This window comes from Lepidochelys olivacea (assembly GCF_965140295.1).
Source record: "Lepidochelys olivacea isolate rLepOli2 genome assembly, chromosome: 9".
Lineage (NCBI taxonomy): Eukaryota > Metazoa > Chordata > Testudines > Cheloniidae > Lepidochelys > Lepidochelys olivacea.
The window spans coordinates 31,459,027-31,465,723 of NC_140419.1; positions in this window are offsets into that span (position 1 = coordinate 31,459,027).

The window sequence follows — 6,697 nt, forward strand, 5'->3', positions numbered from 1 at the left end:
CCTGTGCCGGGCCGCTGGCTGAACCGGCTCGGGGCGGACGGGGCGCAATGTGTGAGCCGCCATGTTGTGTTTACCCCCTGCCCGCCTGGCAGCAGGGCCCGGTGGGAAAGTGCCTGTCCCGGGCGTGGCTGCCCCTGGCACCGAGGCCCGAGGGTGCAAACAGCTCGCTGGACGTGCTGCTGCTGCCCGTCAGTCCCCGGCACGGAGCTGCCCGGCTGGGCTCGCATGTGTCAGCCAGTGCCTCGGTCGGTGTGTGTCTTTGTCTCGCGCACGCGGGGTGCCTGGTTGTTGCTGCCCGAATCTAGTCCAGTTCACCCCGCCCAGACACTCTCCTGGCTATTGCACTTTAACGCCACGTACTGCACGGGACTAGTGTGTACGGCTAACGTCGCGAGCATAGCTCACACCTGCCCCTGCGTGGCTGATGTCACACACACACACACAGAGTACTTGACTGTTGCACAGCAAATTCGTGCCCGGCTGGACTCAAGCCTGTCACTCAATGCCTGGTGTGTCTCCTTGCGCACATATATTGTCCCTGGCATTGCATACTGGAGCCATGTCCACTGGAACTCGTACGTGCTAGTAAGCCCAAGTGTGTCTGTAACACTCCCACCAGAGCTCCTGCTTCCCAGTAAGGGCCTGGTGTCTCTCTTTCACTGGCATATGGGCATGGAACTCCTGGCTATTGTGCGCTGAAGCTGTGTCCAGCGCAGCACAGCTCATACCCTAGTACAGGCTACAAGTCCCTGCTGCAGTAGACACAACTGCACAGGTAACTTTATTGGGCGCTCTGCAAACTCCAAACTCCAGTCAGTACTGGGAGGGGAAGAGATGAGTTTCTTGGTGACCTGACAATGGCTCTTTTTCTTCATGTTTTACCACACCCGCACACACACACACGGTTTTATGCCCTGGCATTCATTTAACTCACCTTGCATTAAATCACCATACCCAAAATCTGGACCTACAATAAAAGTGGTCCACAAATCCTCAGAATTGCTGCCTGAAATTCAGACATATGGAGACTTTCTCACACCATTACCAGGACTGCCTTCAAAATCACTGGACTATCAGTTCATAAGTGTCACAGATGCCATCCCAGGAAAGTATCACTATGAAAGTGGCATGGAATATAGGAGAAAAAGAGTTTAGGAATCCCAAAGAAGACAGTTCTTCCTCTCTACCAATCTCAGGTTTCTTAAGAGCTACATTATTTTCCCACATTAGAAAACACTTATTTAATGTCCATTACACTCCCACCACTCCATCTTATATTTGAGGGGACGAAACAGAGAAGGACCGCAAAGTGAACACTATCAGGCTTTGCCATTTCCAATTTTAAAGGCCTGAGAACTCTAGTAAGCCATAAATATAATTGTATTATTTTTTCATTAGCATAAACTTTAAATTCTATTTTGACATTTACATATGTAACAATGGCTTCCAGAGCACCTGTCATACTGAAAAACTCGAACTTTGTAGAATAAGGAGAGTAAGCTTGCACTTCTTGATGCACTCCAGGAATGGCCACATCTCACTCCAACATGTCCTGTCAAAGCCTACAGTTAAAGGTCAGAATCAGTCAAATCAACAGCCTTTATTCTGTGAACCACTTTGTGGAAAATAATATATTCCATTATTTTAAAGTAACTAGATTATACACTATAATTAGAGTTTATTATAAACAAAATATTTGGAGTCATGTTGAAACTTGAGAAATAATGAACCCCACTATATTAACTTACTCCATTTGCTTGTGGTTAAAGCCTGCCAAACAAATTCCTTCTTCAGGTGTTGGCAGTATCTTTTTGTCTAAGAATATGTATACTTTGTCTTATTTATTAAATCACTAAAATGTCCAGATATATACATGTGTTTATTAAATTGTCAACATTTATTTTCTACATTTGTTGCTCTTATGAGTCTTCTTTTGCAATTTTCTTTGCACAATTGCAGGGAAACAGACTGATCCTTCTGGGCAATAAAATTAATGTTATAATTTTTATGTGAAGAAAATATAATTTAAAAGAAACCTTTAAATAGTTTGACTAATAAGCTTTTCTAGTGAAGACATAATGCTTTTGAGACATTACATTGATAATCCATAAACAAATTGCCTCTAAATAAATCAGCAAATCTGTTATTATTTATGAGTCATTCAAAGATTGCTGATGTTTTGGATTGGTTTGTACATCACAGGCGTTTGTTCGTGTCACTCACAAAAACAAGGAGAGAGAGGGTCTCTTGTTATCCAGTATGACAATAAGTTGGCTTCACAGACTTACAAATTCATTACTTTGTGGGGACAAGAAAGGAGACAGGCACTGAAAGGAGGATATTACTGTTTTCCTTCTGCAGATTAAATAAATGAAGAGAAAACTGAGGCAGAGTTACAAAGAGGACGTAAAGAACGGAGAACACCCGAGTAGGGAATTACTGAGCTAAATGAAATTGAGGAGTGGGAGAGGAAGAAATATAGGTTGCAACTTTTGAAGAATGAGGTTATTTGAAAGCTATTCATTTCAAATTCCGAGCAGCTGGAGAGGTGCAACCCTTGCCTGGAGAGGAGTTTCCTCAAGATGAGACAGCTTCTGTGGTGTATAGTTCAAAAATGAAAAAGTTTAAATTACTATTATTTATACTTCAGTGGCACATGGAGGCCTATCACCCATTGTGGGATTTACTGTACAAAACAACTAAGGATGGTCCCTGCTCAAAACACCTTACAGCCTTTCTTGAATGTTTTCATGATACTCCAAAGTACTGGGATAGGAGGTTGTCCTGAAGATGTTTTTTTGCTAACTTCGTGTCCTTATTAAACTCATGAGTAATTAAATCCCCACTTTAGTAAACTAAAAACTCAAAAGCAGTTCCTGCTGGATGTGATTTGCAAACTTGTCTACACCTCCACTTGATGCAGTTCCTGAAATCCCTTGTTTTTCAGGTTGTACTATAAAGGGTGTGCCAGTGATTGAAGGAGGTCTTTGGCACCTTTTAGACTTTGTTCTCAAAGAAAGTTCATTATGACATTGTGATATTTGTATAATGATCTGATGTCTCCACATGTGGAAGGTGTTTCTGGACTAACTTAATATTTTGCAAAGCACAGAACAACTTAATCAGATCCAGAACAATCCCTTAAAAGAAAGACCACATGCAACTCTACAAGTGATCATTCCAATCCTAGGGTAACCAGCAGACAGATAAGGATTTTTCAAATTTTTTTGAAATCCAATACAGTACTTCTCAAATTAGAGCCCTAGCTATTGACTCAATGCATGGACTCTTTAAAAAAAAGTCAATATTATTATTATCAGACTTTGTAAAAAGTGTGCAAATACATTAAAAACTGGGACTGTCTGTCCATTTTTAAGAAATTTAGGAATGACAATTATTTTTCACTAGAGTGTAACCTAAACAAAAATTTACCAGAGCCTTTCCCATAGATACTGTATGTTTCACAGTCCAAGGGCAGTACCCACTGATATTTCCATTTTAATTGAATGGGAAAACAAAAGAAAAACAATTGCAGTTCATCAATTGTGGGATTTCTTTCCTCTTTGTCCATATAAAACACAAATGTTAGTTACCTCAATACTTATATTGAAAACAAGTGTAGTGAAGTTTCATTACTTTAAGTGGATTGTGCTTTTATTTATCATGATGTAAGTGAATATTATTTTAATCTAGTCATGTCAAATTTTAATTTAAGTGCTTCTGATGCAAAGAAAAGATGGCTTTCTGTATCCTCAAATTCACTCACTTACAATGAACGTTAGTGTTACTTCCTAAGCTGAAAATCCTGCGCTAGTGCATTAGATAACCCAGGAGTGCTATCATTTTTATGTTGCCTGCTCTATTCTGACTATGTTTAAGACATACTCTCTACAGTAGTTTTTCTAGGAAGATTTCATTGTGTTTGACATTACATTTCATCAAAAATTTTAGTGGCTGAAATGAAAACACAGAGAACAGCAGTAGAGTGCAAGTGCCTGGAGATCACTGTTACAGGCCAGGTACACAGGCCTCTCCATTCTGCACTAGCTGGGTAGTAGGGTCATATCTTCTTTACATTATGAGCAAGTCATGGTAGAAGTTATTTTATTGCTTGCATTTTTGCTGGCTGCACAATTCACACTAAATTTCACAGTTCTCTGTACAAACTCTGAGATAGACATAAGGCATGTTGTTTAGGTACTTACCTCCAAGGTAGGTGAAAGTTTTATATTCTAAGTCTTTTCATAAAGGGCCACTTACCAGAACTCACGAAAATCACAAGCTTAAGCATCACTGGACTGTTTTACTACTAGATTTCTCCTTAATCTGATTGAGTTATAAGAGGGCCTTTGGCTCCAAGGTTTGTCTGTCCTTGATAAGAAATCAAATCAGTACCCAGGACTTACAAATTTTAGAGTAGTTTCCCTTGATGGAAAGAAAACAAGCATCTCTGTATCTAAGGGTCCAATTGCAGCCACTTTACAGTGATTCAGCTGCTTTAAAGGGGCCATAGAGCTGCCATAACCACTTCAAGGGGCTGTGTAGGTCCAGCACAGGTGGCCCCACACCAATACACACAAAGTCTGTTTGGAGAATGTCAGGGAGTGGGTGAAATCAGCAGGGGCTTGTCAAAGGTGGGAGAGGGAGTGGTGAGTGTGCTTAGAGGTTGTGTTGCTGCTATTTTGGGTGGCTTTGCCGCCCTTTGGTGGCTGTGGGGAGCCACCATAAAGCAAAGCCAATTCCAGGGACCGCATTAGGCCCTAGACCAGTCTGAATCCCAGAGGTGTGAATGAAGCTGAGCATACAGCCAGATCTGACCTCCCTCTCCTGGGCTGTGCCTTCTGACCGGCATAGCACAGAATCTGACCCTAAATTCTTAGCAGACACAGCTCATTCATGGTCTTGTCTTACTAATAAAATCATAGACCATAAGCTATAGAAGATATTATATTTCAGAACCCTTTCTGCTTTCAGGACACTGTTAGTGGACACTGATGCTCACCAGTTACTAAATATAGTTTAAGGAATTGAGGTATATGTGTGACGTTGCACTCCATATGATTTTATGAAAATACGCTAGTAAGTGTGAATATAATGTAACTGGAATATGCTTCATGCAAAAGGTCTCTTGAAAGGTATCATTACAAAGCTTATAATCTACTGAGTGTGGTCATCCAGTTTGTATAAATGTATCAGTCTTGTATCTGAAACTAGAAATACGAAATATAACTCTGAGGTCCTATTATAATTATGCAAGTGTGGTCCATTAATGGTGGTTTGGAATCTTGATGGCTCCCATCAACTAGGACAATTAGTTGTAAATAGCTCTGTTTACTTGCAAGCCTTCCTGTGAGGCAGGCCAGAAAGAATGAAGGCTTGGGGTCTCACAGGACATGTGACCATGTCACCTGGTACTGGAATCCATCTTAAACCTGGGACTTTTCCATTTAGAAGGAGGGGTGGGGACCCAGAGAGACAAAAGATTCCCGCCTTGTTCCAAAGCTATATAAGGGGGTAGAACAGAACAAAGAAGGCTGCAGTCATGAGAAATCCCCTAGCTACCACCTGAGCTGGAACAAGGACTGTACCAGGGAAAGGATTGGGCCCAGACTAGGAAGGAGTCCAGTCTGTGAAAGAAGCTTATTGGAAAATTTCTGAGGGTGAGATTTTATCTGTAACCAGATTCTAAATGTATTAGGGTTAGACTTGCAAGTTTTGTTTTATTTTGCTTGGTAATTTACTTTGTTCTGTCTGTTATTACTTGGAACCACTTAAATTCTACTTTTTATATTTAATAAAATCATGTTTGCTTTTTATTGAACCCAGAGTTAGTGACTAATGCCTGGGGGAGCAAACAGCTGTGCATATCTCTCTATCTGTGTTATACAGGGTGGACAATTTATAAGTTTACCCTGTATAAGCTTTATACAGAGTAAAATGGATTTATTTGGGGTTTGGATCCCATTGGGAAGTGGGTATCTCGGTGCTGGAGACAGGAGTACCTGCTAAGTGGTTTTCAGTTAAAGCCTGCAGCTTTGGGGGACATGGTTCAGACCTGGGTCTGTGTTTATAGCAGGCTAGTGTGTCTGGCTCAACAAGGCAGGGTTCTGAAGTCCCAAGCTGGCAGGGAAAAGGGGCTCAGAGGTAGTCTCAGCACATCAGGTGGCAGTCCCAAGGGGGTTTCTGTGACCCAACCCATCACAATATGAATATATGTTTTAGGTCAAAATAAATAGTTTAGGCCATTCTGATAAATAACGCATCAGCTTCTACTCAAGAAGAACAGGAGGAGTTTAAGTCACAATCAAGGTGCCTGATTCTCCACTGCCTTGCACTTTATGGATTAATTTACAAAGTTAGTGTAAAACGATACCACTGTTATTTGGCAATGTGTTTTATTCCCATTTTGTACTCACTTTAGACAGGGATAAATAGCTACAGTGGAGAATCAGTATTCTTAATATTCTCTGTAAATAAAGCAGGGTATATTTTCTCCATTCAATAAGCCTTTAGAAATCTTTTAATTTTTTAAGCTAAGTCCATAATTGGAGGACTTTAGTAAATGTACAATGTCTTCTAATAACAGAAAATAACGCTTTTTCAGCCAAAGAAATTTCACTTCAGTGTCCTTCATTACTTGTTTGGTTCTCTGGAGGTTCATTTTTTCCAATGAAAATATTGGTGTTACCTATCATTA